General features: G+C 36.1%; 1 long non-coding RNA gene across 1 annotated transcript; it reads left to right on the top strand.

Moving 5' to 3' along the window:
- The first annotated feature begins 17,175 nt into the window (after nt 1-17,175).
- LOC143304230 (uncharacterized) lies at nt 17,176-18,696 on the top strand. The gene is made up of 3 exons (XR_013060929.1): nt 17,176-18,204; nt 18,280-18,400; nt 18,521-18,696. It is a non-coding gene; the product is annotated as an uncharacterized LOC143304230 (long non-coding RNA).
- Nucleotides 18,697-21,379: the final 2,683 nt, after the last annotated feature.

Raw genomic sequence — 21,379 nt, 5'->3', positions numbered from 1 at the left:
GATATATTCTACCAATTCACGATATATTACGAGTCGTTAACGAATTAAAAAGCTCGTTTTCAAACATAGATCGTACAAAAATTGTTCATCAACCGAATTTGACGAATCGCCAGGCAATTTCTTTTAATTGAAAAAAAGAAACGCGAGGTCTTTTAATCCACCGAGAAGATTATTCGTACAGTTGTAAAATGTCGAATAGATAAAGATTGTACGCGTCTTGTCTTAAACTCTCATTAGCGTAGGTTGATTCGTGCAGTAAAAAAAAAAGGAGGGGAAAATAACTTTGCTAAATTCAACCAGGCAGCTTTCGTCGTATTAAAAGTTTTAGGGTTGTTTTATAATTATGAGCCGAGGTTTGCGACAACGCGACGCAGTTTACAATAGTTCGTCGCAGTTGACAATACTTCAGCAACGCGTAGAATAACAGACGATGAAGAATAGTGGTGCAAAAAAACGAATGATATATTATAACGCATGTCGTCATTGATCTGGAAACTCATTAAACGATAGGATTACGGCCATATTCGCGGATTGTATTCGCGACGGATATAAAACGACAAATTCCGTGGATAGGTTCGTTGTAACAACGTCGACCACTTGGACACAATACTCCTTGATTATCCGTGTGATTTTATTCGCGGGCGTGGAATTTCCACGAAAATTCGAAACTGTATGCCACGGTTTCGTAAACCGGTGTTCCATCGCGAAAGTGCTGGATGAAACTGAGTATACAACGTTCAATTCGCGCAATTCTCTTCAATTGACATCATTCCGCCCTATGTTGCATGACGTTTACGTCATGTTTCGAAGAATTTGACATAGGACGGCGCGAACACCATAAATCACTTGTTCGACAGGCGATCGATCGATTTTAAAGTAAGCTTAAACGCCGTTAGATGAACGGCGTCAAGTGAGTTGGCCGTCGTGTCGTCTGCCGGAAATCGAGCTGGCGACACCAGTTTCGCGCTTGTCACGCGCAAGTGTTAGATTGTTTTAAATGGCGTGACGCGGATGACACTTCTGTAATTGTTAAAATTGTTGATTCTTGTCTTTGAGATAACTGGCAAAGAATTGTAAAAGATAGCCTATTGTCAAGAGGAATTTCTCAGGAGTTCGATGGTTCGTTAAGAGGTTCAAGTTGTGCGATTTAGTATTGTTAAACACTGTATTGTGCAACTATTTGCACGTTCATAATGTATATTGATAAATCTAAATGGCGTGATGCGAACTATACTAAATGGCGTAATTGCTAAAATTGTTGGTTTTTGCCTTCGCGATAACTTTGAAAGCTTCCGTGAAAGATAGCGTATCGTCGAGGTCTGAAGTTTTTTCAGAAGTTCGCCGTTTCAGAAGTTTTATTTCAACTCGTATACTTTAGGATTTTTACGCGGCTTTATGCAACTATTTGGACTTTTATAATGTGTATTGATAAATTTAAACGTTGTGACGCGAATGGTATTAAATATTATGATTGTTAAACTTGTTGATTCTTTCCTTTAACATAGCTTTAAAAAGCTTCTATAAAAGCTAGCGTATTGTCAAGGTTCCTCAAAAAATCGGAGTTTTGTTGAAGATTCAAACTGGTTTAGGATTCTAAAACATTGGATATTTCTATTTTGAAACATTTTATAGCCGCGTTTTACGTTTAAGATATACTGAATCTTCATTTATATTACAGATTGTATCATTATGCTGTTATACCTTTAAATTACAAGACCGTATCTTCAAGACTAATTATTAATCATCTTAGAATCTCAGGATTCGATCCTTCGACTTTTAAATTACGTTACGGTATTAAATCATATTACATGGTAATAAATTTTACCAACTTGTTGAAATAGCTTGTACTCTGCGCAAATCAAAATCGTATTATCACTAGATTGATATACAACTAAGTTACTGTATGTCATAGCAACTTTTCAAATCGATCGAAAATCAAAAACAATGCGGTTCGTATCGCGGCAAATAGTATGCCGTGTGTCACAAACATGAAGATCTTGTAGTAGACATTGAAAACTGTGGAAAAATATATATTACGATATTTATATATTATTAATATTATAACATTGCGAAGATATTCGTTGTTGCAATTTAATTACATTAGGGTTGAGTAAATTAAGCTCATTAAATGTCAGTATAAGAAGAGACAAAATTACATTTTAAATTAAGAACATCGATTTCAAAAATCTCTCGATATTTTTTATTTCTTTTTTTTTCCTCTTAAACATTATAGATCTTTAACTACAGCGCGTTGCAATGTAATATACTCGCGTTTAATAATTTTGCAGAACGATATCCTACGAATATTAAACCTTAATCGTTTCCTAGAATTAACTCAAATAAATCCAGGAAATCCCTCAGAGCCATTGATAATTGTCTTACCTGGTAGTAAGTACTTTAATTACGAAACATTACATTACATCGACGACTGTTAATGCGTTAACTGAATTATCGTTTATAGACTAGTAAATTAAGTCAACCTACATAGAAATACAAAATTAGATTTTACGTTGAAAGCGTTGATTTTGGAATAATGGGAATAAGGAAAAATACAGTTTAAATTATTAATATAAAAACTGCTTCAAGTAAATTCAGATTTGCTTCTGAATAATCATGGTTTTCCCATGCTGAAAAATGATCGAGCAATATGAATAATAAAGAACCATTTCTTAGAATTAAATGAGTTTCTATATTTCATTTTCCTAATATAAAATTTTACCAAATACCAAAATTAATACACTTGGACCTAATTAACTAGTATGATATAATAAATACAATGTTATACTAAATAAATATATTAATAATTACAATGCTAAGTGTATTTCGAAATTATTTCTTATTCCCTTTAACAAAATCCTTGCACCTATCATGTTTTTGCAACAGCCTGTATATACAAGGTGTCTCGTCTTGATCGAGCCAGGCAAATATCTCTTAAACCGTATATTATTCGAAAGAAGTGTTTCTTCGAAAAATACATAGCTTCGAGATCTCAAGGTGACCTTCGTTTATTCAAATGGATTTCTACATACATTTTTTTCATACGCTATTCGATGGATTTTTTAATTCCCTACAAACCAGTATTAGAGTACTTCAATGGAAAAATGATTAGTTCAAAAGGTATTCCAGCTTCAACCTTGTAAAACTTATCGCATGAAAGTCAAGGAAAGATAACACAGCGCACTTACGTTTATATGTTTCTTGTCCTCCACACGCTCAATTTTAATGAAATTAACAATGAGATATCTTTTAAGCTAAGAATTTTCAGATACAACTACCTTGATACTTTTCCGTAGAGAACTAAAAAGTGCATCGGATGGTGTATGAAAGATAAAACGTATAATTCAATTGGAAGAAACAACGGTTATCTTAGAATCTCGTAAACGCTTCCACTTAGACAAATCCAATTGAACGTCGTAAGATGGGCCAATTGAAACCGTACAATTGTATTGTACGCTCTTTCTCGAATTACGTATAGTTTAGGATATATGTTTGCGTGGAACGATCAAAATGAGACACCATGTACATTAATACATTCCACATTCATTATCGCGAAATTGCGTTTCCCTTTGACTTTTTCAAGTTTCCGGGACGCGACAGCACGTTCCATTCAACCGCAATTCGCGTACTCGCTTACAATTAGTCAGGGTCGCAATACTCGCGAGTTCCACTCGCGCGATTAGTCATAATGGCTATTATTTTATTGTGTAACAGCTTTTTCCCTCGTTGCTTGCCAATCGAATTGCCTGTTACCGAGAGGCACTACTCGACACGCCCGCGTCTTTAAACGTTAAATACCTTGAATATTAATGTCAGAGACGTCTGATATAGTGCATTTTACCGATGATGAAATCCACTCGATCACTAGGGAAAAACACGACGTAACGAGGGCGTGTGTACACGAAACGTGGATCATTTGCTCCGCACGATCGATCATGCTAATGTAACGAATATAACAAATCGTTACGATAGCTTCTACTCTTGGAAGAAAGAATAGAAATACCAGCAGACACTGGGAAAATGACAAATGTACAATCATTTCCAAGTAATCCGCATGTCTTGAAAACATTGACATTCTTTGTTTAAATAAAGCATGTAGGAGTCAATCTGACAAGCTGAACTGATCGATTTCGATGTTTGAAAAGTTTTTAATTTTACGTATCAAAATACGTAGATAGGGTTCATTTCGCAGAAACGGAACGATTAATTAACCTCGATAGAATTGGTCAGTTTTATTTCTATATCGTAGTTACTTTTTGTTTTATTACGCAAGAATAAAACAGTTATGTTAATCGTTTTGTTACGAAATACGTTAACTCTACGCTGAAATTTTAGAAGATTTTACTCGAGTATAAATAGCCTTTCTATTATGAAGACTTTTGTATGGGAATGTAGATGCCGAAAAATGTCAGCTCGAAAATACAGAGGAAAGATTTATATATAAAATTCAGCATAAACCGGAAACGCCACTTCAAGACGCGTAAATGTACCAATGTATCTTTCATCAAGATAGAAAAAGAGACGTCGAAATTATTAATAGACTAAATTAAGATAAATCTGTTGAACGGTTTAATCGAGACACAATGGAATACACAATAGAATTCTTACAGAAATACATAATAACAGAGCAGTGATACATCAGTCATCAATCTCAGGTGTGCGTTATTACGTTGACCCTGGCCACGGATTAGCTAACACCTTGATGGTGACGTTATTAATCGATGTGGTTTTTACTTTCTGAATGATATACAGCATTATGTGACGTTTCCTATTTCAGCAGATTGACTTTAGAAAGAAAGAAACTGTAGAAAGAGAAAAGGAGAAAATGGGGAGTCATAAATTCTCGTATCATTAATAGAAGTCTAAATATCACGTGATAAGTTTTATATTAATTTCACATTTTATATCTCGGAAATATAAATGTCACAAAATCACACAAAACAAAAATGTTGTCAACGCAGACCCAAAACGTAAAATATTCGGCTTACCTTTTCAATTTAGTTTCCATCAAAGATAGATTACGGATTTTTATGCAAATTCATATCTTTACGAATATAGCTGAAAGGACCATATGTTACGACCGTTCGCGGAGAGACGCGGTCGCGAGGAAAACGCGTCAGCGAGAGGCGTAACTTCTCGCTACGATTCGGTGAATCGACGCCGCGAAGTAGTCGTTCCCCTGTTTCGGGTAGGATAACAGAGGTGGTTGATTGAATATGACACAGTAGTAAGTTATGTTTCACCGTTTATTCCACAACTTATGACGAGGATACTACACTGGTGCGTATATACGAGATTGGTGGATACCCGCTCGAAGGATGCTGCTCGTTCGAAGGATGCAAACACAGTCCCCCTGGGAGACGATGCTGTCTCGGAGGAAGGCTAAGGATCGGTCTCGCCCACGGGACCATCGGATATGTTCGTGCCGATGTTATTTAGGAGAGCGAGGGATTAGCCTTCGTTTTTAATTGGTTAAACGAAGGGTCTTAACTGCCCTCGAGAGAAAGTGATTAATGGGGGGAAAGTTGCCGCGTGCGTGACAAAAAAACAACTTTCCCTTGTCCTGCCGTGGTAGACAATAGTGTTTAGAAACTTCTCGGGACCAGATGTTTGTTTTGTTTAAAGGACCTTTTCTCGGAAATCTATAAGATTTATGACGGTGCTTAAAATTATGGAGGATACGCTGCGAGTATCCGAAGACCTCTGGTTGCCACATTGCCCAGTGTGTGGCCTCGGCCATGTGGCGTGTTACGCGACGTAACAAGTACTATAGTTCGAATTTATTCATATATTTTTGCTTATGTTTCGCGTTTAAGTCTCCCATAAGTGCGTAAAAAGTTGCATACTAGTCAAAAATTGAATGGTCACACATTTTGGTCAAACTTGAGTTAAAAGTAAAATATGGTTCTACAGTGTTTGTAAATTATTGCAGATATTGCGATCAAAAGGCGATTTAATGTTAAACACAAGAAGCACATTAGGTGCTCGAAACTTGTGGCACAGCGTAGCTTAAAAACTCCTTTATCTCGACATGCGCTAAATGTGTTTAGATCTTTACTCTCGGTTTCCATTCGATTAAAAACGTAGAATGAGAAACAAAACTCCAGAGAGTACAAACGTCCCTTCCATAGGATTCCACAGGAATCACCCCCATTCAATATACATAACATCCGTACGTATATCGATAAAAGTCCAGTATTTCTTTCCGATCGGAGAAAGCAAGCCATTCTCATGAGACTTAAAATTCGACATACTAAACTGACACACTCTCATAACTTTATCCTATTTGTAGATGATAATCTTCTTAATCGTAGCAACGTTAATGCATGAAAAGTAAATTAAATTAAGAAATAAATTCGCTCTGCCAAACGAGATGCAGCATGTCTAAATCAGAAGCATTGAAGATCTTCTTTATCTTCTCAAAGATATTAATCTGTACCAGCAATTATGATATCGTAAGCTACCTGCTTAATTCTAACATACGCTGTATCGTAGTATAGATATCGTTGTTTGAGTTTCTAACTTGCCTTATTGCATTCCACGCTTTGCTCTTTGTTACGTATTTTATTAATCGCGGTAGCTACCTAATCCCGGACCATAAAAATCATGAAAACGATAAAGAAATAAATGAATAAGGAAGAACAGAGCATCGACTATTAGTAAAACCTACTCGGCGATAGAAGCGCCTTTTCTTCGTTTCGCGGTGCCGCGAAAACGAAAGAAAAACCGCGGCCAACAGAGCGAAGGTAAAGAATCGGAAGCCGGCGGCAGAATTAAGAGGAACGCCGTTAGCTGTTTACAGTGAATACCGGTCGCGATAAATCCAGCCTCCGGTACACTCGAAATTGCTTTTCGAGGGTCGCCTTGTAGCGGATGCAATTAAACAGGATCACTGTACGCTCGTAATAAAATCTCCAAGTTCCAGTGCGCTTCCGGGATGAAAGAATCGGCTGCCTCCGCGGTGCGACGCTACTCCCGGCCGTGCAAAAAGTTCCCTTGAAAGTGCGCACTCCTCGTAACGAGCTTTTGCTAATTTTTTTAATTAATTCAAGATCGAATAGGTATCGATTAGAATCGCGATCCACATTTACCCGTTTCGATGAAACACGAATTATTAACACGAAAATACTTTCGTATTGGGTTTGAATAACATATAACGAGGTTTGAAACGAGCAGAATGTTTAATTGAAAAATTTAACTTACATTTTTACGAAGCGTCAAGACATTGTGAGATATATTTCGAAGGATTATATTTTGCTCAAATGTTTGCATTGATTTGCACAAATTATGCAGCTATATTGTTACAATATGGAACGTAAATTATTATAATGAAACGTATATTGTTGCAATAATGTAAGGTAAAACCAATCCATAAATTACAGTAATGAAATTTCATATTGAATATGTACGATATTGTAACTATACAAATTAATGAACAGTTTAACAGTTTAATTAATGAACATGATAAACAATTTAATAAATCACAACTGAAGACCTTAGTAAAATAGACGTGTAAGTGCAGTTATTCAAGAAGATGATAAAAACGCTCATACAATTCCAGTTTTAATAGCATGAAAGTATAAATGCACTTACACATTTCAGAAATAGTAATTATCCTAGTACTATTGCTCTTTTAATATAACGTTTTTGAACACGTAACATTAAAATCACGAAATCTATCATGATGGATCTGCCACATTATGTTCAGTTATATTTCCTGTACTTCTCACGGAAATTACTTAACGAAATAAGGTTCGACTACGTCTAAATTTAATCTTAATTCTTTTATTTTTTTAAATTTGCTAAAAATCTCGTGTTATTTTTAGCTCATTAAAAAGGTTTCGTATTATATTCATATATTTATACAAATTGGTGGGAGGATTTTAATTAACGATAGCCTGCGTCCATCGAGGCAAGTGGAATTAAATTTGATCTTGTAATGAAAGTTTGCCAGTTGCACTCTGTGTTTAAACGGTTCGAAGGTATTTAGTGTTTTTTGTAGAAAATCGAGAGCCGCAATGTTATACAGATTGTGAAGCTGTTCGCAAGAGATACGAAAAGTTATGAAGATGGCTACTCGAAAGTTCCCATTAGCCTTCTTAAACCAAGTGCATCGCCCTCAACGACAACGACACTTATACTCACCAGTCTCCACCAAAATATGCAAACTACCCCTATGAGAGGTATTTTTCTTTTCTTTTGATAAAAACAAAACTGTATAATAAGCGATACAGAACTTTAGTATAAGTATAATCACTGTTACGACCGATCGCGGAGAGACGCGGTCGCTAGGAAAACGCGTCAGCGAGAGGCGTAAATTCTCGCTACGATTCGGTGAATCGACGCCGCGAAGTAGTCGTTCCCCTGTTTCGGGTAGGATAACAGAGGTGGTTGATTGAATATTACACAGTAGTAAGTTAGGTCACCGTTTATTCCACAACTTATAACGAGGATAGTTACACTGGTGCGTATGTACGAGATGAGTAGAGAGCCAGCTCGAAGGATGCTGCTCGTTCGAAGGTTACAAAAACACTGTCCCTGGGAGACGATGATGTCTCGGTGGAAGGCTAAGGATCGGTCCCTCCAGCGCACGGGACCATCGGATTTGTTGGAGCCGATGTTATTTAGGAGAGCGAGGGATTAGCCTTCGTTTTTAATTGCTCAAACGAAGGGTCTTAATTGCCCTCGAGAAAAAGTGATTAACGGGGGAAAAGTTGCCGCGTACGTGACAAAAAACAACTTTCCCTTGTCCTGCCGTGGTAGACAATAGTGTTTAGAAACTCCTCGGGACCAGATGTTTGTTTTGTTTAAAGGACCTTTTCTCGTAAATCTATGATTTATGGACGGTGCTTAAGGATAATGAGGGTACGCCGTGCGGACGAGCGGACCTCTGGTGTCCGTCTGGCCCGCGGTGTGTGACCTGGGCCAGGCAGAGAGTCGCGCGGCGTAACAATCACATAAAATCAGGCGGCGCTAGATAAAACTTTTATAAACTTGTTATGAATATCGTAACTTTGATCTTCAAAATATAGTAAATTATACCATCAACCCTTAACGCATACCAAGATAGGACAAGAGATGTCTTCTTATCAAGAAGGCTATTAACATCCTCGAAAAACTGTACGATCTTTTTAATAGTTCCATCGATTAGCATTAATATATTCTTTTTTAGAAAAATATTATACAATATCGCGGAACATTTCACTCGAAGGATTTTATTAAAGTAAAAAGTACTTCAAAATAAAATTACGCTCTGACCAGAAATTATTAACAGTCACTGTGTACACTATCATTTCGTAAAAGCGCGTTATAATTAAATTTTATTAAAAGGATAATACCGTTAAACAGCTTCGAGGCAAATACTAAAAGTATCGGATAAGCGTTTTTTCATCCAGCAAAAATTCAACAAGAACATACTGTAAAATGGTAAGAAACTTCTAAAATCCTTTAATACGTCAAGAAGTTGGCGTTCGAGTCTAAAGTGGAGATAAAAAGATGCTTGTTTTCACCGAAAAGGCGAAAGCTCAAGAGATCGTTTTAAGCGTCTTAAGAAAATTATAGCCCGTAAGCATGGAACGTTGAAAAAGTAAATTCGAAGAACAGAATATTATTTGGAGATTGTTTTATTGGGCATGCGCATAAAGGAGCGCAACCACCTCTCTATGAACGCTTTCTACATACGAAACGATTGTGTGCTGAACAAACATCGGACCAATCTCGGTTCACTTCTTCCCTCGCGGCTTGCTTTCACGAATCTCCATCCCTGAAACCATCCTTTCATCCCTCGTGGTCGTGGGTTTTTCGACGCTTCTCTCGTGCGATTGAAAGTAAAGGGAGAGAAAAGAATTAGAGCGATGTTCATCGATTAGGGACGAAGGGTGAGAAAGCATACAACAGTGAAATAGCAAACAGAGAACTTTTTAGGCCTTTAGGCTTTTAATCATTTTTGATAACGTTGAAATCCCAAGCGGAAGTGTAACTGGAAGTCCGCTTTACTGCGGAAGGCAGAATTATGAAATGTAAATAAATAAATAAAGTAACTTTAGAATCTTCAATTTTTAATGATTTAAAAATCTCTGATTTTTAATAATTTTAGGATCTTTAAGAGAAGATTAATCTTAATAATTTTGGAATCTCTGGACAATTTTCATAATTTTATTGATCGATTAAAATGATTTTTGATTCCAAAAATTAAAGTTTCGCGTGAAATTTATTTTTATCAATATCCATAGTTTTTAACAACAAAACACGAGATTCAGTATAAAATAATTTTTGTACCATCGCGCCGGTGTGAAATTTTAAGCATGGACACTGTGTACCTGGAAAATAAGTCGAATACAGAACGTAAAAACGCGTAAAATAGGTTTGAAGTAGAGAAAATGAGGTTTGTAGAATTGTAAAGTGCTGTACCGAGCAGGATTTTTTATTCAAACGAAGTACTTTGTGGTCGAAAGTTTTACGGATTCTAAAGCGATGAGAGCAACAGGTCCCCTACTAAATGTTTCATATTTTTAACTAATTGTTAAGAATTTCAAACGGATGAGATAACCTCGTTAAAGACCGTAGAGAATTTTAAAGTTTGTCGTTTTGTATATAAAATCTGATTATAGACGGTCTCTACCATCTTTCGGTTTAAATCTTCTTCTTTGCAAATCAATTAAAAATTCTTTCAAATAAAAACTATTTATACTTATGTAAATTATTATGAATTTATAAATATATTTAAATTTGTTGTGGTCAGACACGAAGGCCTAATGTAAAATAAACTGCCTTGCATAACTTACGTGTAATAACAGCTGGACAAATCTTTAATTCTGTGGTTGACGAGGAAAAAAACAAAAAATGTTTATCACGGAAAACGTATAAATATAAACTCGTTGATTCGATAAACGCAACAACGATGAGCCTTTGCGTCATTCTTATGCCAATACTATTGATCGAACTGAAAGAAGCTTTCAACACGTTGAATGCTAGCTTTACAGGGATTACCCGTGGCGCCATAATGAATTTTTTATTATGCGATAAATGTAACGGTGAAGTATTATAGGTCTATATTTCATGTATAAATAAATTTATTTTTATATGTTTTATACTGTATTAATTTCGTCACGCCGTTGTAGTAACGATGGTGATAATGAACAATCGACATTTGTTCAAATTTTTTGATTTTATTTTTACCAATCTTGGCACTCCGCTTACCGGTGACCTCCATGGCGGCACCGACAAGTTGAGTGTCGGTGACCGATGACCCCCGTGGCATGTGACATGCTAAAATGAACGCGGTTCCGATCAGTCCTTGAAAAACTGCGTGATTCTCGTTTACAATAACATCATGACAGAAAAGTAATTTCAGATATAAAATATCTTAAGTTTTACAGTTTAGGTGTTAGATGCTGTGAAAAATTGAAATAGAATAAAATTGTCTAAAATATAATAACATAAGTCCAAACGAAACGTTTATGAGTCATTCGCGATTCGATGACGTTAACTAAGCATTACATGCTATTTCCAATGAAATTAAGACAAAGTACTGTATAATTAATTTTATCGTAAATTATGTATCCCATGAAACAATGGAACGAACTGTGAAACGCGAAAACTGGAAAATTTCAATCTTCTCCTTCCATCGTTTTTGAAAGCAGGAAAATCGTAATTCAGAATGGAAACATTGTAAACACGATATTATGTTCATAGAATTATCAATTCGAGTAGGTACATGATTTATTGTAACGTAAAACCGGACACTAACGATGATCGAGCATAATTCCCTTTCGCATAATTACTCGAGTTCTCTAATAAACGTTCACTAAATCAACCAAGGTTGCTCGTTCGATTGAAACGAAAAACCATTCGAATAAATAGTCTGAACGTTTAAAAAGCGGATCGAGAGGCAAGTTACATCAAGGTTTCCACGAAAAGAATCTACAAACGTCGCTAATAATCGCTGAGAACGAATCACCAACCAAAGCTAACGCGTTTGCCGATCGTGTTACGATAATGACGCGCTACGTCAAACCATTTCGATCTTAGATTTAAGCGAAGTTTTTTCTTCCTCATCTTATATTCATCTATCGGTATATTGATTCTGGATAATGGAAAAAGTCACGGAACTGCGACCAATAGAAACTTGTTAACACGTTGCGAGAATTCTTTTTGTTCTTTCGTCCTATTAGAAGTGGATCAGCGAGTATTGATCGATGAAATAAAGTAATAGATGCAGATGGAGTTTCACTGAAAGATCGTATAACACTGTCGTCTAGTTGATACTTCCATGGACCCAGCTTCGATGGATATACTTTGACGTAAAACGCGACTCATTACTTCCATCGAACCACGTTTACCGTATCGTGCAACTATTTCCCTGGAACTGTTCCATTTATCGCCGGTACTCGTTAAGAAAACACTTCCTGTCCTTGGCTAACCCGGTCGTAGAATGCCTCCTGGATGCACCGTGATATTTTCAGAAATTCTAGGGAATTTGGAGTCACTTGTAATCGTTGTTCGTGACGTTACACGTCTAATACGTGATTCTTGTTTACACACGGATTGATATAATGCAGCGATTTTCAATTTTTGTTCAACCTACCGCGCGTCTAAACTAATTATCCAGCAAAATTCTGCTAAAATTCTATTGAAATTCTGGTACGTTAAAAAATATATTATATTTGATTTGACATATGCCATATGCTGTATAGCTATCGTTATGTTTATTTTCTTGAACGCGTTCAATTTTTATATATTTTGCTTTAAAAGATAGATTGAGATGTACGAGGTAATGTTTATTCTTTGTAATGTGTTATTTTGTATTGGCACTGTTGGAGGAAAACACTCCACTCTTCCAGGAAAATTCTACGTCTGCTCTACTGTTTAGTTTTCCTGATTTTCGAACCTATTAAGCATTATCTATTACTAAATTAATTTGAAGAGCCTTCCAGACCAATAGCCTTTTCTGGAATATGCCTTGTGTAGATGGTGCAGCGAGATGTAAACAAACTGGATTTTTGGAATTATAAATACCATAGGCCCATGGCTTCGGGGCTCTATTGTAATGTCACGCTGCCAGCGTGCAGATCTGGATTAGCATACACTGAACTTATACCGTTATACTCGAATATATTTCTGTTACACATTAACAGAATACAGATAACCCCAACAGGTACAATTTTTCTCCAACGATGTTATTTAAATGGTTCATGTTGTTGACAATTTTTTAATCCGTGAAATTCCTGTTTTAACCATTTTAAAAGATTCAATTTATTTTACCTAGTTGGTCACCGATAACCACCGTGGCAACTAACATGTTAACGGCGTGAAAAATTAAATTAAAGCAGAATCGTGAAAACACTGTAAATTCCCACCGATAAAAATTCAAAAATAAATGTACCAAACAAATATCGGTCTTTTAAAATCAACGTCTAAAATACATGTACAAATCTCAAAAAGTAGTTTCCACGATTTTCTCCAGGAACTAATAGAAACAGCATCACTACTTCCCTTCCAAAATCCAATCGATTCGAAACTCGTCAACTTTCAAAATCCACCTTAGATTCCCTTGGAAAACAAAAGCAAAAAAAAAAAATCATTTGTTTGAAGCAATTCAGCAAGGTTAGCCCGCGAAGGGAAACTCAAGATAAAGTGTTTCTCCCTAGTGGGAAGTGTGACGACGGGCCTCCGGCCGCGTTAACGATGACACGTTCACATTTCCGGCACGCAACGTTTGCCTCTCACCTGATTACAACACTTCATCGTTCATCTTTGTTGATGTCTCCAGAAAAAGTTTTAATCGGTTAATATTATTGTTATTATTGTTGTTATTATTATTATTGTTGTTATTATTATTGTTGTTGTTATTATTATTATCGTTGTCGTTGTTGTCGTTGTTGTTGTCGTTGTTGTCGTTGTTGTCGTTGTTGTCGTTGTTGTCGTTGTTGCCGTTGTTGCCGTTGTTGCCGTTGTTGCCGTTGTTGCCGTTGTTGCCGTTGTTGCCGTTGTTGCCGTTGTTGCCGTTGTTGCCGTTGTTGCCGTTGTTGCCGTTGTTGCCGTTGTTGCCGTTGTTGCCGTTGTTGCCGTTGTTGCCGTTGTTGCCGTTGTTGCCGTTGTTGCCGTTGTTGCCGTTGTTGCCGTTGTTGCCGTTGTTGCCGTTGTTACTAGTATTGATATAATTTTGTAACGTCTCATGGAGAATCTTTTCGAGTGCCATGAAACATTACAGACGATGCACAGGACCCGAGCCTAAGATTTGTAGCCTTGATAACCGGCCTCATGAATTATTGATGAGACATTTGAATTCATTTGAATGGCACGGCACGAAATCGCGAAGAAATCTCCTAGTATCGACGAGAGGATATCATCGCCTGACCTATCGTCATCCTCATGCGATTCGTGAACCTGCATCTCATTTTTCTCTGCTTCTTTATGCCAGTTAATGCCACTAAAACTGCCGCGTGATCGATTCTCTGCTAATTTTGGGGAAGAGTTTGCTTTTTCTTTGACTTTGGTCTTCGCTGAACTTGTTAGCGAATCTGTTTCGCTTTTAGTGGGCGTAAGAAATAATTTAAGTATGGAATTATTTGAATAATCCTTCAGTTGGGTATTATTTTAATAATTCTTCAGATAAGATTATTTTAATGATTTTTTCAAGGGTTGGAATAATTTCAATAGTTTCGCAAAAGACATTTTTCTATTTTAAGATCGTTGAACGTTATATAGAATATTTTATACGATCGCTGGCGATTCCTGAACTTTCACGCTATTTCCTTCTTCTTCTTCTTTCTCTCGCGGGTTACATCATTGGAACTTTCGTGAGATCGATTCCTCGCTATATGTTTACTCGTGTGTAACTTTTTCTTTATTCTTTCTAAACTTCGTTATTGAATCTTTTCCTGTCTTAATGAATATAAGAAGGAAGTTAAGTAATGTCAATAGAATTCTTGTATGAGAGATACCAATACATCCTGTTATTAGACTTTCATTATTTAGAAGAATGAAAAAAGAAAAGAATAATGTTAACTCAGAATGAAGATATATCGATGTCTCAAGTCGTGTCATGTGCGATGATTCGAGAAATGAACAAATGTTATATAAATTACTTGAGCTAAGGAGGGCTGTATAATTCCAAAGATATTAAAAATCGTAATTTTCCTCAAACCGCCCTGCAATTATTATTTCACTTAAAAGCTAATTAAATTATACACGATAGTTATTACTAATACACGCGATCGCTCATGGTAATTATATCTTTCAAGTTACGACGAGATAAAGAATTGCTTCAACCTGATATACTCTATTTAACCAATCGCAAGTTGATTAAAATATTTCCGCCAGGACTTGTTTACAATATCGATTACAATAATTCCCCATGATCATGAAAAGGAAAAATCGCGTCTCTGTCTCTCCTCCTGTTCCACGTGCGCGACCGTTTTCTTCACGACGTACCTGGAAAAAATCGTCGATACTACAAATAACTGATTTGTTTCCTCTTTCGTGTAATATCAATCCATGAGCCAGCTGAGCGTGTCCAACTCGATATTTCCAAGGATACCTGGCTGAAAACGCATAGCAATAGGGAATAAATGGAATTACAGTTATCGAAAATCGTAGAAAACAAGCCCGAAGAGCTATCTGACGTCCATCGGTGGAATCCACCGAGGAACGGTCGACAAACTTCGGAAATGTGGTCAGTCGAAGCTTGCTTGATCAACAATAAGGGACAGGGCATGTCCTGAAAATTGATCATGGACGAAGGGGAAATAATTAATGTACAATATATCCAGTCCATATACAATGTATTAAAATTACATACGTCATGATTAACGTCTAACTGTTAAAAATGTGATGGCAATATGGGGGAATATTTTTCGTAATTGACAGAAAAGCTTTAACCATTTAATCATCGTTTATATAGATTTCATAAAAAATTCAAATGTTCTATAATTAAGTAAATAAATTGCGATTAATACACGTTTAACATGATATCAACGTACATTTCGATCGAATAAAAGCAAACTTAATTTTACTAGCTAAAAATGTGCTTAAGGTAAAGTTAGTCCTACTAAAAGTTAGTCACAGATTAAGATCATCGAATTTTATTGCATTCTAGATCAACTTATTTTGACGATTCGATATGCGTACGAAGAAACATGAATATAAACATACATACAAAGAGACATATGCTTATGTGCATGCATGTGTGTACGTGTAAGTACCGTACATGTATGCACGTGTACCGTTCAACGGTACAGTCACCTGTTTTTATGCCGCAGATACAAGTAATTAACACCGTATGAGTTGTTATTCGCCTTCAAGACAGATTAATTACAATGCAACTTGTTCAGAACAATTTGAAGCAGTTATAGAATGTTGACATTTCGACCACACATGCACGCTGCTGTACAAGGAATTGCTTCATACGCGAGGAATTGCACTGTCCTCCTCGCGCGCACGGCTTCTCCGAATCTCTTTCATCCACAATAAATTATTTCCTTTTTGTTGGAATACAACGATATCAGTCGCATGCGGATAGAGTGTTTGATCGTACAGATTCTTCCATTCGTTGCCCAGCGCCATCCCCACTAGCGTACGTTCGTTAGATGTACCGCGGCGGCTGGCGTGTGCATGCTCTTCCGAGAACTCGGCGGAAGAAACGTAAGGATATGGATGGAACATTGGGCACGTCGGTGTAGCGCCTTGACAGCGTAGCGCTTTGTATCGAGAAGCTGCTAGAAGGTTCCGTGGCACGTGACGTTACACAGACATCTACGCAGGTCACACTCATTACAGAGAGTGGGGGTTCAAAATCTTTACAAGCGCCACAGGTCACTAAGGCAGTTAGTCTGTGAATAGCTAGCCAACTGTCTGCATTCCAGAACGCACATTTATAACTCTCGAAATAATTGTTTAATAAATATCACATTATATTATTTCAACATAAACATTGTGTCTTCCACAGAATATTAATCCTAATTCCAAGATTAAATTCTAACACTTTTACAAACAAACCATCCATTTTAAAATCGTATTTAGCGTTGATGAAATTTTAATTACTCGCCGTGAAAACGTCGCGATTGTTCTCGACACCCCTCTTTGCCGGGACAAGAAACGATACAATCAAGAATTCCTTCGTATACGGAAAAGAGGGTCATACGCGCACGCCATAGCTGTACATTTCTACGTCTTCCCTTTTTTACCGACGACTCACGTAATTGTTGCGTTCTAACGTTCTAAAATTGGACCAATCAACGATCCTTTAATTACTCGTCACGGAGACTTGGCAATTGTCTTCGACACGTGCCTTTGCCAGGACAAAAATTATTCCATCAGAAATTCCAGATTCTACGGATAAGAAGGACACGCGTAAGAACGTCGTTTCCGTCATCCTGGTAACTAATTACTGATTCTACCTTGTTCGTTAATTGCACGATTTTTCGAGATTCTCGAGAAAAAAAGAAGAAGAAAAAAAGGAACAAGAAGTAAAGGAAAACGATTCATACGTATACTACATAAAACTGATCGAATCAGTTGAAAAATCCAAGCTGGCTCGAGGGGATTTTTTATCGAGAACGCCGGTGTAGTATCAACGTAGCGTCGCAGTAACGCAACGTTCAGCCATGCGACAGAAAAATGTATCACCATGAACACGAGCTTCTTTGCGTTTATCGACGAGATTCGTCTGACTGGCATTGAAGATGATCGATGCAACTCAATTACGGACCGAAGATACCTTCGCTTATTATTACTACTCTTGCTTGTTATTACTTCTTACTTCGTAGCAAACGTTTCCTGATTTTGTTTCGCAATTATCAAGTTACCATCGCAGTACGGTGTGCGATGGACAAAAATAGAAATAGTCGCTGTTCGATTTTGATCTCATTACGCCGATATGATATCGTCAGCGCGTAAGTAAGTAATATTATAATTGTAAACAATAATCGTCCGCGGAAGCAATAGAGGATTGGTAAAATGGGAGGATTAGTAAAATCGTTAGCACATCAAAGTCTAATCACTTGAAAATTAGCTCGTTCACTGTACGTTCTTGTTTGTTAGCTCTTGTTAAATAGCGTTTGTTACGACTTATATATGAAGAATTTGAGCAAAGATACGTGCAATTTTAATTTCTAATTAGAAAATTTCTTCCCCCCTTCAAAGAGCAATTTGAAAAATATCGTTCAAACCACCTTACATTAATTTTGATCGTTCTGTGTCAAGAAGGTATCGTATCACAAAGTTACATGCTATGTAACTTTCGTTACAAACTGCTACATTCGATGTTCATTATTTTTTTAGTTGGATCTTTAGTTAAAATTAAAGTTACACGAAAAGTCTGTTCTTCGCCGAATGTCAGCGCAATATCTGAAGACACGGAAGGGGAGATAAATGATTTCTGCATGACGCTCACGATAAAGTGGTAGGATTTATTTACTTAAGCAACACTTCTCACACTGATGTGTGGTGATAAACAAAAAAGCAAATATACGAGTCAGGGAGATACCAACAAAAATTTTATAAACAGGCTTTTACTCGACAGATCTCCTGATGTCAAGCTGCAGAGAGACTGCACGTTATATGCGTCTTTTATCTTCGTCGCCAGTGCTCGCCCAAATGCCGTACTGCGATGACATGGCGAATTTTTTTCTCGTTTAACATGTTCAAGTCGGGAGGATTTCTACGATTCCTGCTTTCCGCTCAGGAGAAAAAAGAAAAAGGTGGAAACAATTTTCTTGCTTGATTTTTATTTCACAAATATTAATTCGTTATTGTTGAGAAGTATTGAAAAAAAAGTAAATAAATGATGTTGATACGTGCATCGATTTCGCACTGAAACGTGTTAATTTGTCAGTACATATATATTTACTGCTGAAGTTTATTTGTTTTTATATCTTCATAAATATAATTGAAAAACAATATCACAAATTATTTACAAATGTCAATGATCGCGTGGAAAAAACAGAACGTTCGTGATAAAATTGTCACCTGGTAGACCAAATGTATATTCTAGAATTATGGACATTTTTATGAATATGGAATATTTAGGAAAGCGCGAAGATAAATGTTTATCAATGGCAGATAACGCGAGAATAATCCGGGAATAATATGTTAAGAGAGAACACAATACAATTATTGTTCGAGTGGAGTATTTCATTTTATAGTTTCCAGAAGATTGATTTTCTCGGACAGGTGTTCGCGTTCGAATAAAAAATCCAGCAAATGGAGGTCGAAAATAGTATTTCTTACGCCATGGTGGTTGCTAACGATGTTCTGGTGTTCTATCGTTCATATCTTTAATTCATGTTTATAACGCTATAAACACTGATCGTTTATATGATAATATCCTAGAAACTGAAACGGAATTATCTTTCTAAGAGACGTAGTTCCTTCCGTCGATTTTATTTATAAATTAGTAATACTGATTAATCAAGATTATGGGAAATATTGCGATTGATTTAAGAACAATATAAGAGAATTGTAGTTTGTATAACATAGGCCATGAAAAGCAACAGGATATTATGAAACTTGTCTTTAAGGGAGGAAAGTTTCACTTTGTTAAAATGCCATTCTTCAAAGTATGATTTTACTCGACGAATGAAAGAATAATGGTAAATTAGATAATATAGATTTAGAATAATTGAATAAAAGCTGTGTAGCATTTTATATTCTCCAAATAAACGAGAACAGAATTATAAAATAGAAAGGAATAAAAAGAATAGAGAGTCGGATCCAGGAAAAGTACTACAAATAAAATTAGGGTAGAGAAGTATCAAAATTAATGCAAGAGTGTATTAAAATTTTATCAAAGTAGGATATATTTTCCCCAAAGGGAAGCAACATACCTCCGAGCGATTTGATTAAGAAGCCACTAACCAAAGTTCCCTCAACGAAAAGGTGGTGAACATCAAAGGAAAAGTTGGCAAAAACATGATGGCAGTTTCCGGTAAAGCACAATCTCGCAAGATCATTTTTTCGTCACGCACTAGCCCTTTCGTCGAACCCATTAGACTCCCTGTGGCCATGGAGCTAAATGGAAGGTCGAATTATAGAAAAAAAGGTCTCGGTTCCTTGTCGGAAATCGAAGAAAAATATACTGTAACTCGATCGAAAAAAAGGAATGTACTTGCTAGAAAATACAAGAGACATGTTTAAAAGAAAATTGCAATTTTCAAATATTTTCCTTTATAAACTGTTGGTACTTTTTTACAGGATTGAAACGATCGATAGGGAAACTGTGTCAATTTGGTGCATAATTTATAAACGATAAAACGGAAGTATCAAGGATATATCGATTCAAGAACTCTGTCTCTCCCTATTATTTCTCTAACGTAGAGAGATGTCCTTAATTAAAATATTCCAAGTCGAACGATTCTGCGCATTGCTTCGTAAATGGACAATATTTATCATTTTTAACGTGCACGCGCAATGACTTGAAAGGGGAGTTCTGAGCTCTGTTTGCTCTTAACGGTGTATTAATATTCGATTGAAATGAGAATCTAGAAACAAAGGGAGAGAATATTTTTATCGCAATAAATGTAACGATAAACGAAAGGACACTCGTGCATATGACAGGAAAGAAAATGGATGAAAGCGTGCTTCAAAGAAACGATAAATCCCCTTGAAAACAAAGCCGATACGGATAAACTAAAAAGTTTTTTGAAAAATTCTATTAATGAAAAGGTCATAATGAATATATAAATATACATAAGTGGCAAGTGTATCCTCCAGTCAAATGATTATTAAAATTGTTAAAATTGTTAGAAATTGAAACAAAGTTCTTTAAAGCCATTATAATTACCAACTTACACGTAATTTATATTTAAAAAATTAAAACTTCCAATATAATTAACTTGTTTCGACCTTTTGCCTTACATGATTTTTTTCTTTTTTTTAAAAACATTCCACGGTCGGCGCATCAAACATAAAAAGAAGATTAAAAAGGAAACACCAAACAGATTTCACAAAGGACGTAACCTAACATACAAACACTCACCACACTAAAGAAATAAATCAATCAAATTCGAAGATGGTATCCCACTGGTGGTAACCATCCACATGCTATATTGCTATATGACTAAACTATAATATTTTACCAAATGTCCTACTGGACAAATTGTAAGATATAAATAAATAAATAATAGAAAAAAAACATTCCGATTGTTCCATATTTAGATGATTGAACTATTTAACCATAAGCTATACACGCAATACTGTATAGTTACTAAACAGTATAACTAAAGTGTAATTAAAGGAAGCATAGCTAGCAAAATGGCGTTAAATGAAAGTGGCCGTTAAAAAGCAAAAGATACAGAGCGCGAGATAAGTAAAACAACCTAAGGTTTATTACACATCTCGAAATGGAAAAAGTCTGTTGAAAAAATTGTTTAATCAGCTAGTT

Source organism: Bombus vancouverensis, unplaced genomic scaffold, assembly GCF_051014615.1.
Source record: "Bombus vancouverensis nearcticus unplaced genomic scaffold, iyBomVanc1_principal scaffold0027, whole genome shotgun sequence".
Lineage (NCBI taxonomy): Eukaryota > Metazoa > Arthropoda > Insecta > Hymenoptera > Apidae > Bombus > Bombus vancouverensis.
This window is presented reverse-complemented; position numbering and strand designations above follow the sequence as displayed.